Source organism: Hemiscyllium ocellatum, chromosome 1, assembly GCF_020745735.1.
Source record: "Hemiscyllium ocellatum isolate sHemOce1 chromosome 1, sHemOce1.pat.X.cur, whole genome shotgun sequence".
Classification (NCBI taxonomy): domain Eukaryota; kingdom Metazoa; phylum Chordata; class Chondrichthyes; order Orectolobiformes; family Hemiscylliidae; genus Hemiscyllium; species Hemiscyllium ocellatum.
Window position 1 is genome coordinate 710,434 of NC_083401.1, and position 20,619 is coordinate 731,052.

The window sequence follows — 20,619 nt, forward strand, 5'->3', positions numbered from 1 at the left end:
TTTATTATAGAACATAGAACATAGAAGGATACAGCGCAGTACAGGCCCTTCGGCCTCGATGTTGCGCCGACCGAATCCTACCTAACTATACTAGCCCAATAACTTCCAAATGCCTATCCAATGCCCGCTTAAATGACCATAAAGAAGGAGAGTTCACCACTGATACGGGCAGGGCATTCCATGAACTCACAACCCGCTGTGTGAAGAATCTACCCCTAACATCTGTCCTATACCTACCACCCCTTAATTTAAAGCTATGTCCCCTAGTAACACCTGACTCCATTAGCGGTAAAAGGTTCTTAGTATCTACCCTATCTAAAACCCCTAATCATCTTATACACTTCTATCAGATCTCCCCCTAACCTTCTCTTCTCCAATGAGAACAGCCCCAAGTGCCTCAGCCTTTCCTCATAAGATTTTCCTACCATTCCAGGCAACATCCTGGTAAACCTCCTCTGCACTCGTTCTAAGCTTCCACATCCTTCCTATAGTATGGCGACCAAACTGCACACAATATTCCAGATGAGGCCTCACCAGAGTCTTATACAACTGCAACATGACCTCAGGACTCCGGAACTCAATTCCTCTGCCAATAAAGCCCAGTACACCATATGCCTTCCTCACAGCACTATTTACCTGGGTGGCAACTTTCAGAGATCTGTGTACATAGACACCAAGATCCCTCTGCTCATCCACACTACCAAGTAGCCTACCATTAGCCAGTAATCCATCATCTTGTTATTCCTACCAAAGTGAACGACTTCGCACTTAGCTACATTGAATTCCATTTGCCACATTCCGCCCAGCTCTGCAACTTATCTATATCCCGCTGTAACCTACCACTTCCTTCCTCACTATCCACAACTCCACTGACTTTTGTGTCATCCGCAAACTTGCTTACCCAGCTTTCAAGTCCTTCCTCTAGATCATTTATAAAGATAACAAAAAGCAATGGTCCCAAAACAGATCCTTGTGGTACACCGCTAGTAACTGCGCTCCAAGATGAACATAATCCATCAACTACTACCCTCTGTCTCCTTCCAGCCAGCAATTCCTAATCCAAACCTCTAATGTATCCTCAATGCCATACCTCCGAAGTTTTAGCATTAGCCTACATGGGGAACCTTATCGAACGCCTTACTAAAATCCATATACACAACATCTACTGCTTTACCTCATCCACTTCCTTAGTCACCTTCTCAAAGAACTCAATAAGGTTTGTGAGGCACGACCTGCCTTCACAAAACCATGCTGGCTATCCCTGATCACGTTATTCCTACCAGATGTTCATAAATCTTATCCCTTACCATTCTCTCTAAGACTTTGCCCACACTGAAGTCAGACTCACTGGCCTATAGTTACTAGGGCTATCCCTACTCCCTTTCTTGAACAATGGGACCACATTCGCTATCCTCAGTCCTCTGGTACTATTCCCGTTGACAATGACGACATAAAAATCCAGGCCAATGGCTCTGCTATCTCCTCCCTAGCTTCCCATAGGATCCTGGGGTAAATGCCATCAGGCCCAGGAGACTTATCTATATTCATCCTTTCCAATATTCCCAAAACCTCTTCCTGCATATTTCCAGGGCATCCATTCTAATTATTTGTGATTCCATATTCACATCAGCAACAGTGTCCTGTTCCTGAGTGAATACTGATGAAAAGTACTGATTTAATGTCTCTCCAATCTCCTCCGCCTCCACACACAACTTCCCACTACTATCCTTGACTGGACCGATACCTACCCTAGTCATCCTTTTATTCTTGACATACCTATAGAAAGCCTTTGGGTTTTCCCTAATCCTACCAGCTAAAGACTTTTCATGTCCCCTTCTCGCTTCTCTTAGCTCCCTCTTTAGCTCCTTCCTGGCTACCTTATAACTCTCAATCGCCCCTACTGAACCTTCACGCCTCATCTTTACATATGCCGCCTTCTTCCCTTTCACAAGGGACTCCAATTCCTTACTAAACCACGGCTGCCTCACAAGGCCCTTTACACCATGCCTGACTGGTACATACCTATCGAGGACACGCAGTAGCTGCTCCTTGAACAATCCCCACATCTCATTAGTGTTCTTCTCTTGAAGCCTGTTTTTCCAATCCACACATCCTAAGTCATGCCTCACTGCATCATAATTTCCCTGCCCCAGCTATAGCTCTTGCCCTGTGGCGCACGATTATCCCTCTCCATCACTAAAGTAAAAGTCACCGAGTTGTGGTCACTGTCCCCGAAGTGCTCACCTACCTCCAAGTCTAACACCTGGCCTGGTTCATTACCTAGAACCAAATCCAATATAGCCTCCCCTCTTGTTGGCCTGTCGACATATTGTGTCAGGAAACCCTCCTGCACACATTGTACAAACACCGACCCATCTAATGAACTCGAGCTATAGCTCTCCCAGTCAATATCTGGGAAGTTAAAGTCCCCCATAACAACCACCCTGCTACCTTCACTCTTTTCCTGAATCATCCTCGCAATATTATCCTCTACTTCTCTAGGACTATTAGGAGGCCTGTAGAAAAACACCTAACAGGGTGACCTCACCTTTCCTATTTCTAACCTCAGCCCAAACTACCTCAGATGGCAAGTCCTCTTCATCGTCCATTCCACTGCTGTGATACTGTCTTTGACAAGTAATGCCACGCCTCCCCTTTTTTACCCCCATGTCTGATCCTACTAAAACATTTGAACCCTATTCTTTTCGAAGGACTCGAAGGCCCTGGTCAGCTCATCCAGAGATAGCGGCTGGTCCAGCCTCTCTCGCGTTCCGTCCTCTAGGACCTCCGTGATAGAGGACAGGAACGACTGTGAGGCCGTGCTGTCGGTTGGCTTCGTGTCATACAGGCTGGCATAGAAGGATTTGCTGATCCTCATGATGTCAGCCTGAGATGACGTTACCGAGCCATCTTCTTCCTTCAGGCTGCTGAGCACGGAGCTCTCTTTGTGCACCTTCTGGAAGAAGAAACGTGAGCACGTCTCGTCCTGCTCTACCGAGCGGACCCTGGACGGGAAGATTATCTTGGAGGCCTCCGAGGCAAAGAGCGAGGCTTGCTGGCCCTTCACCTCCTTGAGGTCCTCCGTGACATCGACCCCCAACGTCTGCAGCAGGAGCAGGTTCTGCATACTTTTCTGGAGTTGGGACAGTTTCCCCCCCCTCTCTCTCGCCTCCTGAACACCTTTGAGGATGAAGAATCTCTTGATGTTCCCTTTTACTGTTTCCCACCAGTCTGCTGGAGACTCAAGAGACACTTCGCGGTTCTCCAACCTGCGTAATCCCTCTTGAGCTCCTCGATGTTTCCGGGGTCAACAGCTTAGTGTTCAGTTTCCACGTTCCCTTGCCCGTCCGCTGCTCGTCCTGTAGGTGACAGTCGGCCAGTAGGAGGCAGTGGTCAGAGAAGAACACCGGCTTGACGTCGGTGGTTCTGACCGAGAACGTTCGGGACACAAACAGGTAATCTATCCTTGAGCGGATAGACCCGTCTGCCCGTGACCATGTGTATCTACGCTGCGCTCCATCTGCAGGGGTGCTGAAGACGTCGTGCAGCTTGGCATCTTTGACCGTTTCCATCAGGGCTCTGGACGTAGCGTCCAGTTTACTGTCCCCCCCGCCGGATCGTCCATCTGCATCAACGATGCAGTTGAAGTCTCCGGCCAGAATGACCGGCCTGGACGTAGCCAGCAACAGTGGAAGCTGTTGCAGGACGGCCAACCGTTCACTCTTATCCGCTGGGGCGTACACGTTGATTAGTCTTACGGGAGCGTTTCTGTATTTAACATCCGTGACGAGGAGGCGCCCGCCCACCACCTCCTTAACCTCGGAGATGGTGAAGTTACCTCCCCGCAAAAGGATCCCTAGGCCTGAGGAGCGGTTATCGTTGCCCCCCGACCACACTGACGGCCCATGGGCCCACAAGCTCGACCACCTCCTGTAACTGCTGAGGTGGGGTATCCCACACTCGTGCAGAAACAGGACGTCGGCTTTGACGCTGGCCAGGGAGGCCAGCGTTGAAACGCATCGCGTAGCCGATTTGATGCTACGCACGTTGATGCTAGCAATTTTCAACCCCATTTTAACAGTTTACAGGTTTACCGGTGTCCGTTTGCTGCTGGTCTTGCCCTTCTGGGGTAGCTGCGTGCATCCCTGTGGTGGCGGCAAACTGTTGGACCTTGGCAGGGCTGAGGTAACTGTCCAGCTCCGCGCTAGGGCCATTACCCCACTCTGTTGTCTTCGTGTTGGGCCCGTGGTCCGCACTGACCAGTTCTCCGTCTGACAGCAGGGCTGTCATAGGACCGCTGCTCCCAGATACCTGGAGCTGTGGGCCGGTGAGTACCTCCTGGTTCTCACCGGGTAGGGGGAGGCTTTACCCGTCCCCTCAGAGGGATCGTCCTTTCCTTCCTGGGCGGTGCTGCCCTCCTTTCTCCTCACAGCGCTCTGCCTCTTCCTCTGATGACGACCCTTCTTGCGCCATCCTCACCATCGGAAGAGCTGCATGCGTCTTCGGCTTGTAGGTGTCGCTTTCCCCTTCGCTGGGTGGCTTTGGGGCCCCCGAGAGGTTTCCTCTTCCTGTTTTTTACTGTGATCCAGTCCTCTGCATCCTTTGATTCCTCCTCTTCCATTTCCTCCGACTGCCTTGACGGAGCTTGGATCGGCTGCTGCACCTCCCCGCTGTCTGCCGTCTGCTCCGCTACTGCCTGCTCTTCCTTCTGGGTGCCTCCAGGCACCGTTTCCACACTATTTTCATTTGCCTTCCTCGTCTTTGTTGGTCCGCGGCTCGTATTCGTGTTGCTACCTCCGGCCATCTGTGCGTAGGTAGCGGCTCCTCGTCTTGGGCAGGCCTTGTACATGTGGCCCGCCTCTCTGCACAGGTTACAGTTCTTGGCCTCCTTACAATCCTTGGTCAGGTGGCCTTCCTGCTTGCAATTTCGGCATACGGTCACCTTGCAGTCGGCCGCCATGTGGCCTGACCTCCCGCAGGTTCGGCACACCTTCGGCTGCCCTGCATACGTCAGGTTTCGTTGATACGGCTGAGTCACGTTGCGCTGCAACCTTCAGAAACTGCGCGAGGAACACACACAGGTGAAGTGGTGCTTTCACAGTGGGTACGTTCAGTTATACGGTGAGTCTGAAGACACAGCCTGCGCGTCATCAAAGGAAATCTTACAGCTTTATGGACAAGAATGTAGTTGGACAGAATCAAACTCAACTGAGTGTCAAAATTCTGAGTGACCGATCAAGAATTCTCAAGAAGCACGCTATTGTTTTCAATGGGGTGAACAGGCAGGACGCCGGGAGCCTTTGATAAGGCTCCGCGTGGTAGGCTGTTGGAGAAAATGCAGAGGCATGGAATTGAGGGTGATTTAGCAGTTTGGCTTGGAAACTGGCTTTCTGAAAGGAGGCAGCGAGTGGTGGTTGATGGAAAATATTCAGCCTGGAGTCCGGTTACTAGTGGTGTGCCACAAGGGTCTGTTTTGGGACCACTGCTGTTTGTCATTTTTATAAATGACTTAGACGCAGGCATAACATAGGTGGATGGATTAGTAAATTTGCAGACGACGCTAAAGTCGGTGGAGTAGTGGTCAGTGTGGAAGAATGTTACAGGTTGCAGGGGGACTTGGATAAACTGCAGAATCGGGCTGAGAGGTGGCAAATGGAGTTCAATGCAGCTAAATGTGAGGTGATGCACTTTGGGAAGAATAACTGGAAGGCAGAGTACTGGGTCGATGGAAAGATTATTGGTAGTGTGGATGTGCAGAGGGATCTTGGAGTCCCATGTACATAGATCCCTGAAAGTTGCCACCCAGGTGGATAGTGCTGTTAAGAAGGCTGTTGGGTTTCATTCGTAGAGGGATTGAGTTCCGGAGCCGCAATATCATGCTGCAACAGTTCACCTGCTGGTGTGTGCTAGGCGGTTTCCTTTCCCTTTGCTCAACGACCTATTTGCTGAACTAGCCGGAGGTCAGCTTTTCAGTAAAATTGAGCCCGGTAAACCCTACCTCCAGATGAGTGTAGATCCTGAGTTGAAATGAATGAGACACAATCTTATTGAAACATATTGGATTCTTACGTGGCTCGACAGGGTAAATGCTGAGAGGACATTTTCCCTCATGGGAGTGTCTAGAACTGAACAGAATAAAGAGGCACCAATTTAAGAGTGAGATCAGGAGAAACGTCTTCTCTCAGAGGGTTGTGAGTCTTTGGAATTTGTTGTCACAGACAGCTGGCACACGCTGCTTGTGTGAGACTGACTTAGAATGCTGCCAGTTCTGGCTGAGGCAGCAAAGTAGTGCAAAAGAAGGCAAGGGGGTGTTGTGCCAGTCCCTGCGTACACAGCCCAGGTGCCGGATAATCTGCAGTGCTCCTACCTGCCTTATTATCTTTCCAGGCCAGTTCCGGTCAGCAAACATTGGTTTGTTTGTTCTACGTTTTCTCACGTGCTGTTGTCGAGTTAGTGCTGTCTCTTTGCTTTTCCCAGTGAGAATTGACTCTCTGAGTAACCTGCCTCTGACTCAGTCAGTCGTGATAGCACACACGATTCTGTCGCGGCTCAGTGAATCGGAAAGTGGCTGAAACTCACAGTCCTTTGCCTCGTTTTTCCGGTCAGTCACATACGTACCTATCGATTCCGCCTGCCCTTGCACTCTGATGAAAAGCATGTGCCTTAAATACGTCCCGATTATTTTTGTCCTAGCTCACAGTGTTCTCGAAATCTCTCTTTCAAGTCATCAAAATCAAAACGACTGAACCCCTAGATAGCTTCATCCCCAGCAGCATGCAGCAACGTAGCACAGTTGACCTTCTCTTGTTTTTCTGAAATGTCGCTCACGAGTAGGAAAAGCTGGTGGGCAGCTACGGTTGCTGCAACTCCCAAATTCTGACACCATGTGGTGTGATCGGGGCCCGGCATTGGCGGGACGGTGCAGCACGCAGCAGGGGTGAGGGGATGACATTGAGAGCAAGTGTCAAGTGCGCAAGAGACAGAGACGGCGAGAGAAGGATAGGGAGCGGGAGCTGAACAGCTACCTTAGAACAGACGAGTTTGAATCGACTCACGCCCTGCTGGATGTGAGGTGTGAGAAATGAAACACCGAAAGCCTGCGCTATAAACATGAAGCTGTTTTTAGATTTATAGATGAGGGGTGCACCGTTCCCGGAGGTACTGCAATACCAGGTCGACGCGCGGAGTGGACGGAGCAAGCCCCTATTCCATCTCCCTGCTCCAAAAATCAATTTAATATATGGTCCCCAGATAAGGGACGTATCAGATATTAAACTGATAAGAACAGATACTACACTTGATCTTAGCCAAAAGGCCGAGAAGCGATAACTACAATACCGCGGACTGCCTCAAGTCCCATTTGTCCTCCATGTTTTCAATCAGCTTGATTCTGTTCAAAGACTTGTAGATCACTGCTGACAGTTTCCCTGTCGCCGTAGTCCTCCCAGGATTTCTAACTAGAGCAGCAGATCCGTTTACAGCAGTTGCTTTTTTTCCCCTGTCAGTGAAGCACTGCCTCATGGTCATGTAGAGATTGTCAGTATCTCACCAATCAGGTGGGTCAGGGCTAAGCTGACGTGACTTGAGGAGGTGGTAACCAACTGCAGAACTGCACGCATTGAATGAGACATTCAGCCTGTCATGTCTGCATCAGCTCTCTGCACGAGCAACTTCCCCAGTCCCACTCGCCCTCTCTTCAGATAAGTATCCGACCCTCCGACCAAAGTCACCATTGAATCTGCCTCCAGCACCCTCTCTCTCAGGCAGTGCACTGCATATTCTAACCACTCGCTGAAGATGCTTGGGCCTAGGACACTAGCTCGATGAAATGTGACAGGCAGAGAAGAGAGCAGTAGATTCAGCCGAGCCCTCCATGTCTTTGATGTGTGTGCGTGTGTGTGTGTGTGGATGTGCCTGCAGTTAGAACATAGAACAGTACAGCACAGTACAGGCCCTTCGGCCCACCATGTTGTGGGGGGAGGGGAAGGGGAACATTACACAAACGGTCGCGGGATTCTTGCGGTATACTTAAGGCTAAGATTTTAACGAATATAGAGGTTTTTGTTTAAGAAATAGTTTTAAACTAAGAAATAACTTGTGTGGGCGGCACGGTGGCACAGTGTGGGCGGCACGGTGGCACAGTGGTTAGCACTGCTGCCTCATAGCACCAGGGACCTGGGTTCAATTCCAGCCTCAGGCGACTGACTGTGTGGAGTTTGCACGTTCTCCCCGTGTCTGCGTGGGTTTCCTCCGGGTGCTCCGGTTTCCTCCCACAGTCACAAAGATGTGCGGGTCAGGTGAATTGGCCATGCTAAATTGCCTGTAGTGTTAGGTAAGGGATAAGTGTGGGGGTATGGGTGGGTTGCGCTTCGGCGGGTCAGTGTGGACTTGTTGGGCCGAAGGGCCTGTTTCCACACTGTAAGTAATCTAATCTAATCTTAAAAAAAAACTTTGAAGTGTTGTGGCTGACCACAAAAGAAGCAGTAGGGGCATCTCACAATAAGCTTATAGTATGATAAGGGGAACTGGCTAAAATAACAGACAGGCTGTAACAGACAAGGACAAGGACAGCAGGGTAGTCAGATCAGGAAAATTAGAGAAAAACAAGTCAGGTAAATCGGCTTATGATAGGATGGGAAAAGGGAGGCGTGATTCCGCAACTTGCAAACTGAATAAGAATGCTTACATGCTTTGTTTTGGCGCGCTTTTGCTCGCCTGATTGCTTGAGCGAAACGCCCGTTCTTGCAAGGCCGTAAAGAATAAAATGCTCTTGTTTCCAAGACTTTGCCTCAGGCTGTTACCAATGTGAAAAGTCCCTGCCTCCCCACAAGGCAAATGATTGGAGCAGGTTCGAATTCTGACCAAAAAATCTCACTGCCAGGAAATCTCGGCTCACCTTTACAAACAGAAACTCTTACAGACTAACCCATCTTGTCTTGGAAAATGTGAACTCCCATCCCCCAACCCACCTCGTGCAAATGAACAGCACGACCAGGGATGTGAAGATCAAATTACAGCAAATCAGCCTTAATTGGTTCGGCTCCCGCTCCAAACATTCCAATTCAGTCTGCTTCCTTAGAATTGCAAATCAAGATTCAAGAGTGCTAATTGCAGCGCTAACAGCAAGCTAATGGTTTGATAGCGGCCGTGCAATCAAAAAGCAAGGTCTAAAATGCAAAATAAAGCAAAACACCAGTAAGCAAAACCTCAGCTTCTGTGGAGAGAAAGCAGAATTAACGCTTCGAGTCCAGTGACCCTTCTCCCGAAGGTTGCAGCGAGTTCTGTTTTCGTCTAGACATTACAACCTGCAGCACCACGCGTGGAGTCAGTGATCAACTGCACCTTCACTCTATCGGTAACCACTGAGCACCTACATCGATGCATGCATCAGGACGAGACGGAACCTGAACCAAACGGACGGAGGCTCCGAAGCTCTCTCCCACCCTCTCACCTTCAATGCGCACTTGGATCCATCCGGCTGCTCCGCATCAGGAAGCATCAGTAGCGCAGCCTCAATCAACAGATGGGAATCAGAAAGCTTCCCCACACAGTCACACAGTACAGAAGAGGCCTTCTGGCCCTCCAAGTCCGCACTGACAAAGCTACTCTAAGTCTGCTCTAGTCCCACTTTCCAGCACTTGGTCCGTAGCCAGGAAAAGTTATGACATTTCCAGTGCTCATCCAAGTAGTTTTTCAAGGTTTTGAGGTTCCCCGCCTCGCTACCCTCCCAAGCAGTGCATTCCAGACCGCCGCCACCCTCTGGGAAACAACTGCTTTCTGTCATGACCGCAAGACCACGGAAGGTCTGACGGCCCGTAAGACGTAGGAGCAGAATCAGGCCATTCGGCCGTGGCTCACAGGTTTCTCAACCCCGATTCTCCTGCCCTCTCCCCACGACCCTTGATCCCCTTATAATCAAGAGCCTCTCTATCTCTGTGAAGCGCTTCTGTGAAGCACTACTATTATAGGACAAGCCAAACAGAGAACAGCCAGGGAATTCCTAGAGGCATGGCACTCATCCACAGATTCATTCAATAATGAATCCACATCGACCTGGACCCAATATACCGGCCACTGCAGCGGACACTGTGTGGGCGGCACGGTGGCACCGTGGTTAGCACTGCTGCCTCACAACGCCAGAGACCCGGGTTCAATTCCCAACTCAGGCGACAGACTGTGTGGAGTTTGCACATTCTCCCCGTGCCTGTGTGGGTTTCCTCCGGGTACTCCGGTTTCCTCCCACAGTCCAAAGATGTGCGGGTCAGGTGAATTGGCCATGCTAAATTGCCCGTGGTGTTGCGCTTCGGCGGGTCGGTGTGGACTTGTTGGGCCGAAGGGCCTGTTTCCACATTGTAAGTAATCTAATCTAATCAAACAACTGGAACTGATAACCGGAAGCGGCAGGTACAAATCACTACAAACGCCGGAGGAAACATCACAGAAGCGCTTCACAGGAGGCTCCCAAGCACTGACGATGTCACCTAGCTCGGCACAAACACAAATTCCCAGCTCGGCGAACAGAACCACAACAACGAGCACCCGAGCTACAAATCTTCTCCCAAACTTTGAACCTCTCCATCTCTGTCTTAAATGCAACCTCATCTCGGCCTGAAGGGGCGACCCTTCACCCTGAGGCTGTACTTCCAGGTCCTCGTCTCGCCTACTAGCGGGACCATCTTCTTCACAACCACTCTGACCAGGCCCCCCAGTAGCTTGTAAGCTTCGGTCAGATCCCGCCTTACCTTTCGAAACACCATCGGGCACAGACCCAGAGACCTCATGTGACAAACCCAGGGGAAACCTTCTCTAGACTCCGTCCCAACACCAGCGCATCCCTTCCTTCGGTACACGGCACAAAACTGCTCCCAATATTCCACCTGTGGTCAGACCAGAGCCTGATGCAGCCTCGGCAGCACGTCCCCGCTCCTGTTTTCTCGCCCGCTTGAAATGAATGCCGGCACTGCATTTGCCTTCCGAACCATCGGATGGACCTGCATGTTAATCTTGAAACAACCTGGAACTAGGACTCCCAAGACCCTCTGCGCTGCAGATTTGCAAAGCCTTTCCCTCGTTCAGAAAATCGTCTACCCGATTGTTCTTGCTACCAAAGTGCAATTACGCACACTTGGTCACTTCTTTTCCCCACTCGCCCAACGTGTCCACGCTCTTCTGCAGCCTGCCCATTTCCTCAAAACTACCCGTCCCTCTAGCTATCTTTGTGCCATCTGCAAACTCAGCAAAAATGCCCTCCGTGGCCCTCATTATCGTGGGCCCCCTGATCTTCTTTAGACAGGCAGATGTTAACGGTGGTCTTTCCCCACCGCGCCTTGGCGGCAGCTGCCCCAAGCTTCAGCGCATCCCTCAACACGTAGTCTTGGACCTTGGAATGTGCCAGTCTGCAACACTCAGTCGGGGGTCAACTCCTTCAGCTGGAAGATCAACAGGTTTCGGACCACCCAGAGAGCGTCCTTCACCGAGTTGATGATCCTCCAGGCGCAGTTGATATTCGTCTCGGTGTGCGTCCCGGGGAACAGGCCGTAGAGCACGGAGTCCCGTGTCACGGCGCTGCTCGGGACGAACCTCGACAAATACCACTGCATTCCTCTCCAGACTTCCTCTGCATAGGCACATTCCAGAAGGAGGTGTGTGACAGTCTCGTCCCCCCGCAGCCGCTTCGAGGGCAGCGTGCGGTGCGGCAGAAAGTCCGGGCGTGCATAAACGATCTCACAGGTAGAGCCCTTCTCACCATCAGCCAAGCCATGTCTTGGTGCTTGTTAGAAAGTTCTGGCGATGAGGCATTCTGCCAAATTGCTTTGACAGTCTGCTCAGGGAACCACTCAACAGGATCCGCCCTCTTTCCCCACCGTGCCTTGGCGGCAGCTGCCCCAAGCTTCAGCGCGTCCCTCAACACGTAGTCTTGGACCTTGGAATGTGCCAGTCTGCAACACTCAGTCGGGGTCAACTCCTTCAGCTGGAAGATCAACAGGTTTCGGACTACCCAGAGAGCGTCCTTCACCGAGTTGATGATCCTCCAGGCGCAGTTGATATTCGTCTCGGTGTGCGTCCCGGGGAACAGGCCGTAGAGCACGGAGTCCCGTGTCACGGCGCTGCTCGGGACGAACCTCGACAAATACCACTGCATTCCTCTCCAGACTTCCTCTGCATAGGCACATTCCAGAAGGAGGTGTGTGACAGTCTCGTTCCCCCCCGCAGCCGCTTCGAGGGCAGCGTGCGGTGCGGCAGAGAGTCCGGGCGTGCATAAATGATCTCACAGGTAGAGCCCTTCTCACCACCAGCCAAGCCATGTCTTGGTGCTTGTTAGAAAGTTCTGGCGATGAGGCATTCTGCCAAATTGCTTTGACAGTCTGCTCAGGGAACCACTCAACAGGATCCGCCCTCTCCTTTTCCGAAGGGTCTCAAGGACGCTACGTGCTGACCACTTCCTGATGGACTTGTGGTCAAAGGTGTTTTTCTTCAGAAATTTCTCCACGAAGGACAGGTGGTACGGAACGGTCCAACTACTCGGAGCGTTCCGCGGCAGCGAGGCCAGGCCCATCCTTCGCAACACCGGGGACAGGTAGAACCTCAGTACGTAGTGACACTTGGTGTTTGCGTACCGGGGATCCACGCACAGCTTGATGCAGCCACACACAAAGGTGGCCATCAGGGCGAGGGTGGCATTGGGAGTGTTTTTTCCCCATTGCACCGGTCTTTGTACATGGTGTCTCTTCGGACCCGGTCCATCTTTGATCTCCACATGAAGTGGAAGATGGCCCGGGTGACTGCGGCAGCACAGGTTCTGGGGATAGGCCAGACCTGTGCCACATACAACAATACTGAGAGTACCTCGCACCTGATGACCAGGTTTTTCCCCGCGATGGAGAGCGACCGTTGCTCCCATCTGCCTAGTTTCTGTCTCATCTTCCTGATCCGCTCCTCCCAGGTCTTGGCGCACGCCCCAGCACCCCCGAACCAAATACCCAGCACCTTCAGGTGGTCAGTCCTGACGGTGAAGGGGATATAGGATTGGTCGGTCCAGTTCCCGAAGAGCATGGCCTCGCTCTTCCCTCGGTTTACCTTGGCCCCCGAGGCCCGTTCGAACTGGTCGCAGATGCACAGGAGTCTGTGCACGGACAGCGGATCCGAGCAGAAAACGGCGACGTCATCCATGTACAGGGAGGCCTTAACCTGTAGGCCCCCGCTGCCGGAATAGTCACCCCTCTCAGGCTCGCATCCTTCCTGATGGATTCGGCAAATGGCTCTATGCAACATACAAACAAGGCAGGAGAGAGTGGGCAGCCCTGCCTGACTCCAGATCTTACAGGGAAGCTATCTGATTCCCACCCATTGATTGAGACTGCACTGACAATGTTGGTGTAGAGCAGTCTGATCCAATTGCAGATTCCCTCCCCAAAGGCCATTTTGGAGAAGACATCCCTCATATATGTATGCGATATCCTGTCAAAGGCTTTCTCCTGGTCCAGGCTGATGAGGCAGGTGTCCACCCCCCTGTCCTGCACGTAGGCGATCGTATCCTGAGGAGTGCGAGACTCTCAGAGATCTTCCTGCCCGGTACAGCACAGGTTTGGTCGGGGTGGATCACCGCTCCCAGAGCAGACCTGACCCGGTTAGCGATGACCTTTGACAAGATTTTGTAGTCTGTGTTTAACAGTGAGATCGGTCTCCAATTTCTAATTTCGTCCCTCTCCCCTTCTGCTTGTAGATGAGGGTGATGATGCCTTTCCTCATGGATTCACTCATGGTACCTGCCCGAAGCATACTGACATACACCTCCAGCAGGTCCCGGCCAATCAAGTCCCAAAGAGCGGAATAGATCTCGACCGGTAAGCCGTCGCTTCCGGGAGTTTTATTCTTTTCGAAGGACTCGAGGGCCCTGGTCAGCTCATCCAGAGATAGCGGCTGGTCCAGCCTCTCTCGCGTTCCGTCCTCTAGGACCTCCGTGATAGAGGACAGGAACGACTGTGAGGCCGTGCTGTCGGTTGGCTTCGTGTCATACAGGCTGGCATAGAAGGATTTGCTGATCCTCATGATGTCAGCCTGAGATGACGTTACCGAGCCATCTTCTTCCTTCAGGCTGCTGAGCACGGAGCTCTCTTTGTGCACCTTCTGGAAGAAGAAACGTGAGCACATCTCCCTGTGATGGCGGCAAACTGTTGGACCTTGGCAGGGCTGAGGTAACTGTCCAGCTCCGCGCTAGGGCCATTACCCCACTCTGTTGTCTTCGTGTCGGGCCCGTGGTCCGCACTGACCAGTTCTCCGTCTGACAGCAGGGCTGTCATAGGACCGCTGCTCCCAGATACCTGGAGCTGTGGGCCGGTGAGTACCTCCTGGTTCTCACCGGGTAGGGGGAGGCCTTTACCCGTCCCCTCAGAGGGATCGTCCTTTCCTTCCTGGGCGGTGCTGCCCTCCTTTCTCCTCACAGCGCTCTGCCTCTTCCTCTGATGACGACCCTTCTTGCGCCCATCCTCACCATCGGAAGAGCTGCATGCGTCTTCGGCTTGTAGGTGTCGCTTTCCCCTTCGCTGGGTGGCTTTGGGGCCCCCGAGAGGTTTCCTCTTCCTGTTTTTTACTGTGATCCAGTCCTCTGCATCCTTTGATTCCTCCTCTTCCATTTCCTCCGACTGCCTTGACGGAGCTTGGATCGGCTGCTGCACCTCCCCGCTGTCTGCCGTCTGCTCCGCTACTGCCTGCTCTTCCTTCTGGGTGCCTCCAGGCACCGTTTCCACACTATTTTCATTTGCCTTCCTCGTCTTTGTTGGTCCGCGGCTCGTATTCGTGTTGCTACCTCCGGCCATCTGTGCGTAGGTAGCGGCTCCTCGTCTTGGGCAGGCCTTGTACATGTGGCCCGCCTCTCTGCACAGGTTACAGTTCTTGGCCTCCTTACAATCCTTGGTCAGGTGGCCTTCCTGCTTGCAATTTCGGCATACGATCACCTTGCAGTCGGCCGCCATGTGGCCTGACCTCCCGCAGGTTCGGCACACCTTCGGCTGCCCTGCATACGTCAGGTTTCGTTGATACGGCTGAGTCACGTTGCGCTGCAACCTTCAGAAACTGCGCGAGGAACACACACAGGTGAAGTGGTGCTTTCACAGTGGGTACGTTCAGTTATACGGTGAGTCTGAAGACACAGCCTGCGCGTCATCAAAGGAAATCTTACAGCTTTATGGACAAGAATGTAGTTGGACAGAATCAAACTCAACTGAGTGTCAAAATTCTGAGTGACCGATCAAGAATTCTCAAGAAGCACGCTATTGTTTTCAATGGGGTGAACAGGCAGGACGCCGGGAGCCTTTGATAAGGCTCCGCATGGTAGGCTGTTGGAGAAAATGCAGAGGCATGGAATTGAGGGTGATTTAGCAGTTTGGCTTGGAAACTGGCTTTCTGAAAGGAGGCAGCGAGTGGTGGTTGATGGAAATATTCAGCTGGAGTCCGGTTACTAGTGGTGTGCCACAAGGGTCTGTTTTGGGACCACTGCTGTTTGTCATTTTTATAAATGACTTAGACGCAGGCATAACATAGGTGGATGGATTAGTAAATTTGCAGACGACGCTAAAGTCGGTGGAGTAGTGGTCAGTGTGGAAGAATGTTACAGGTTGCAGGGGGACTTGGATAAACTGCAGAATCGGGCTGAGAGGTGGCAAATGGAGTTCAATGCAGCTAAATGTGAGGTGATGCACTTGGGAAGAATAACTGGAAGGCAGAGTACTGGGTCGATGGAAAGATTATTGGTAGTGTGGATGTGCAGAGGGATCTTGGAGTCCCATGTACATAGATCCCTGAAAGTTGCCACCCAGGTGGATAGTGCTGTTAAGAAGGCTGTTGGGTTTCATTCGTAGAGGGATTGAGTTCCGGAGCCGCAATATCATGCTGCAACAGTTCACCTGCTGGTGTGTGCTAGGCGGTTTCCTTTCCCTTTGCTCAACGACCTATTTGCTGAACTAGCCGGAGGTCAGCTTTTCAGTAAAATTGAGCCCGGTAAACCCTACCTCCAGATGAGTGTAGATCCTGAGTTGAAATGAATGAGACACAATCTTATTGAAACATATTGGATTCTTACGTGGCTCGACAGGGTAAATGCTGAGAGGACATTTTCCCTCATGGGAGTGTCTAGAACTGAACAGAATAAAGAGGCACCAATTTAAGAGTGAGATCAGGAGAAACGTCTTCTCTCAGAGGGTTGTGAGTCTTTGGAATTTGTTGTCACAGACAGCTGGCACACGCTGCTTGTGTGAGACTGACTTAGAATGCTGCCAGTTCTGGCTGAGGCAGCAAAGTAGTGCAAAAGAAGGCAAGGGGGTGTTGTGCCAGTCCCTGCGTACACAGCCCAGGTGCCGGATAATCTGCAGTGCTCCTACCTGCCTTATTATCTTTCCAGGCCAGTTCCGGTCAGCAAACATTGGTTTGTTTGTTCTACGTTTTCTCACGTGCTGTTGTCGAGTTAGTGCTGTCTCTTTGCTTTTCCCAGTGAGAATTGACTCTCTGAGTAACCTGCCTCTGACTCAGTCAGTCGTGATAGCACACACGATTCTGTCGCGGCTCAGTGAATCGGAAAGTGGCTGAAACTCACAGTCCTTTGCCTCGTTTTTCCGGTCAGTCACATACGTACCTATCGATTCCGCCTGCCCTTGCACTCTGATGAAAAGCATGTGCCTTAAATACGTCCCGATTATTTTTGTCCTAGCTCACAGTGTTCTCGAAATCTCTCTTTCAAGTCATCAAAATCAAAACGACTGAACCCCTAGATAGCTTCATCCCCAGCAGCATGCAGCAACGTAGCACAGTTGACCTTCTCTTGTTTTTCTGAAATGTCGCTCACGAGTAGGAAAAGCTGGTGGGCAGCTACGGTTGCTGCAACTCCCAAATTCTGACACCATGTGGTGTGATCGGGGCCCGGCATTGGCGGGACGGTGCAGCACGCAGCAGGGGTGAGGGGATGACATTGAGAGCAAGTGTCAAGTGCGCAAGAGACAGAGACGGCGAGAGAAGGATAGGGAGCGGGAGCTGAACAGCTACCTTAGAACAGACGAGTTTGAATCGACTCACGCCCGGCTGGATGTGAGGTGTGAGAAATGAAGCACCGAAAGTAAATTTGCAGACGTGTCTTACAAGGTATATTCATGTTGCAGTTGTATTCATGTTGCAGTTGTATAAGACTCTGGTGTGGCCGCATCTGGAGTATTGTGTGCAGTATTGGTCGCCATACTGTAGGAAGGATGTGGAGGCATTGGAACGGGCGCAGAGGAGGTTTACCAGGATGTTGCCTGGTATGGTAGGACGATCGTATGAGGAAAGGCCGAGGCACTTGGGGCTGTTTTCATTGGAGAAAAGAAAGTTTAGGGGTGAGTTGCTGGAGATGTACAAGATGATTAGGGATTTAGATAGGGTTGACCATGAGAACCTTGTTCCATGTATGGAGTCAGATATTATGAGGGGGCATAGCTTTAAATTAAGGGGTGGTAGGTATAGGACAGATGTTAGGGGTAGATTCTTTACTCAGCTAGTCGTGCGTTCATGGAATGCCCTGCCAGTAGCAGTGTTGGACTCTCCCTCTTTATGGGCATTTAAACAGGCATTGGATAGGCATATGGAGGATAGTGGGCTAGTGTAGGTCAGGTGGGCTTGAATCGGTGCAACATCGAGGGCCAAAGGGCCTATACTGCGCTGTATCTTTTTATGTTCTATGTTCTATAAGGTGAACCTTAAACGTCCCTGCTTCCAGCGCTTCAACTGGCAACGTGATCCAAGCACCTACCATCCTCTGTGTGAAAACCTTTCCCCGCACTTTTCCCTTCTCATTCTCCCCCTCTCCCATGAACTCCGGGAAGCATGTTGAAGCTTTGGAAATAGCTCGGAAGAGATTTACTCGGATGTTGCATAGTATGGAGGGAAGGTCTCACGAGGAAAGGCTGAGGGACTTGAGGCAGCTTTCATTAGCAAGAAGAAGTTTGAGAGGCAACTTAATTGAGACATATAAGACAATCAAAGGGTTAGACAGGGTGGACAGTGGTAGCCTTTTTCCTTGGACGGTGATGGCTGGCCTGAGAGGACATAGCTTTATATTGAGGGGTGATAGATGTAGGACAGATGTCAGAGGTAGTTTCTTCACTCAGAGAATAGTAGGCGCATGGAACGCACCGCCTGCAACAGTAGTAGACTCACCAACTTTAAGGGCATTTAAATAGTCATTGGATAGGCAAATGGGTGAAAGTAGAATAGTGCAGTTTAGATGGGCTTCAGATTGGTTTGACAGATTGGCGCAACATCAAGGGATGAAGGACCTCTACTGCGCTGTAATCTTCTATGTTCTATGTCGTAAAAGCACAGCAGGTCAAGCAGCATCCAAGGAGCAGGGGAATTGACGCTCCGAGCATGAGCACTTCATCAGGAATCAGTAACTACACAAGTCACCTTCAAAAGTGAAAGCTACAACTGAGGCACCAGCAGCCAGCCACCCGAAAAGTATCAAAATGGTGAAACATTAGCCTAAGAAGCCAAAAAGCAAGGCGTCTGGTTTCAGCTACACAGCTGGGACATGATCTGTTCCTTAATATTCGAACATCAATCAAGGCGACATCCGTGGAGAGACAGCAAGGTAACATTCCTCACGCAACGCTTTTGCCTGAAACATTGATCCTCCTGCTGCTCTGATGCTGACTGACCTGCTGTGCCTTTCCAGCACCACACTCTCAAAGCTAACGTTTGAGTCGAGGTGACTCTTCATCAGAATATTTTTTGATTCCAGCATTGGCAGCAATTTGCTCCTATGTTTTGGTTTAAACATACAACCATTAACAAATCAAAATTAATTTGACTTATATTAATAAAGCTCCAAACTGCAGACTCTCTGTGACTTAGTTGGCAAAACAGTCACCTGGTGAAGTATCACGCCAGAGAACTGAGCACATATTCCAGCTGACAGCTTTGTTGTGTGAAAACTAACTTTATGCATTTTGAGCATCATAACGGGATATTTCAAAGTGATTTAATTGATGAAAGGGCTTTGCACAATGCAGTGGTGAATAGGAAAGTAACAAATGAATCTTTGTTGACAAACTCAGCAGATACTGAACGACTAAAAATGAAAAACAACACCTTCAGTTCCATTCTCTCACAAGGGTAACTGACCAAATTATCTACGAAAGGTCAAAATTCTAAACACAAATACAGCATCATCGGTAAATCCTGAATGAGATTTGGGAATACAATGAGCAAACTTGATTGGAACTCCTTCAAGTGCATTACTAACCAGTCTCCACTGGGGGAGGGGGGAGTCTGCCCTCACCCGTGCCATTCACACCCTCCCTCCACCAAACCAGCAGAGTGTGTTGGCCAGTTCAAGTGAAACCGGACAGATCACCAATCATCTTTTTCACTGTCTGTCAATTGCAATGCATATCCTTCCATGTGCAGATCTGGATCCTGAAGTTGATTGGAGTGCTAACAGTAAACTATTCGAATGAATGGTTCCATGTTGAGTAGCATCACCAGAAATGCTAGGTTAATATACTCAACAAATTCAAATTGCAGAAACTCCAATGCAAAGCTGTGTAGCTCCTAAACTCTGTCAAAAACTCTGTCATAAAGTATCATCCTTACCTGAGTGTGTGTCATCATCATTGTTGGTAAACCCTTGTAGCTGTTAATCCTTTGTTAATTTCAATACGATATCCAAGTTTCCTGCACAGGTTTGAGGTTACTTCTGGCATTATGGCTTGCTCACTTGTGAGAGCACTGAGGTGGACCAATTCGTAATGTGATCGCATCCTGACTCCACCCCCAATCTCTAGCTCATCAGACAGTCCATTGTTATCAACAGAAATAACAAAACTCTGTTCGAGCTTCTGCCTGAGGCCCAGGCATTTTGAAAGAAGTTTCAAACAAATTATCACTTCTCATTCACTTCAAATGCAACAGCAATAACTTTTCTTAAACTTCTTAACCACTCAACCGAAGCTAAAAAATTACAGTAAAATGTACTTTTGTTCCCTTCTCAATTTCTCATTTCATTGAAATTTATTTCCTAATCAATTCTGACTTGGATATGCTGCTGCCTTTCCTTGAGTTTCACTGTATAGAAAGAACAAACTTGATTGGGAACGTATTCAAATGCAGCGTGATTTGGACAGGCTGAATGAGTGTGCAAATACATGGCAGATGAAGTATAATGTCAATAAATGTGAGGTTATCCACTTCCGTAGCAAAAGCAGGAAGGCACATTATTATCTGAGTGGCTATAAATTGAGAGAAGGGAATGTATAATGAGATGTCTGTGTCTTTGTGCACCAGTTGCTGAAGATAAGCATGCAGGCCGTAAAGAAGGAAAAAGATAAGTTGGCATTCATAGCAAAAGGGTTCAAGTATAGAGCAGGGATGTTTTGCTGCCGTGGTGAAGTCACACCTGGAACCACTGGATCGTACAGTAAAGATGCATTTATCTGCACACAAAAAGCAGGACAAAGCCAACTTGGCCAGCTACCGCCCCATTAGTTACTCTCAATCTTCAGCAAAGTAATGAAAATTGCCATCAGCATTGATATCAAGCAGTACGTGTAAGCAGCATTAACCTACTCACTGATGCCTGGTTTGGGTTGTGCCAAG

At 50.2% G+C, this 20,619-nt stretch overlaps 1 protein-coding gene and 1 non-coding gene across 2 annotated transcripts in view; both read right to left on the minus strand.

Annotated features, from left to right (window-relative positions):
- Positions 1-20,619, minus strand: part of fbxo41 (F-box protein 41) — a 320,938-nt gene that overhangs the window by 80,844 nt on the left and 219,475 nt on the right. The window lies entirely within an intron of this gene.
- On the minus strand, positions 7,137-7,327 carry LOC132820997 (U2 spliceosomal RNA). The gene has a single exon (XR_009645272.1). It is a non-coding gene; the product is annotated as a U2 spliceosomal RNA (small nuclear RNA).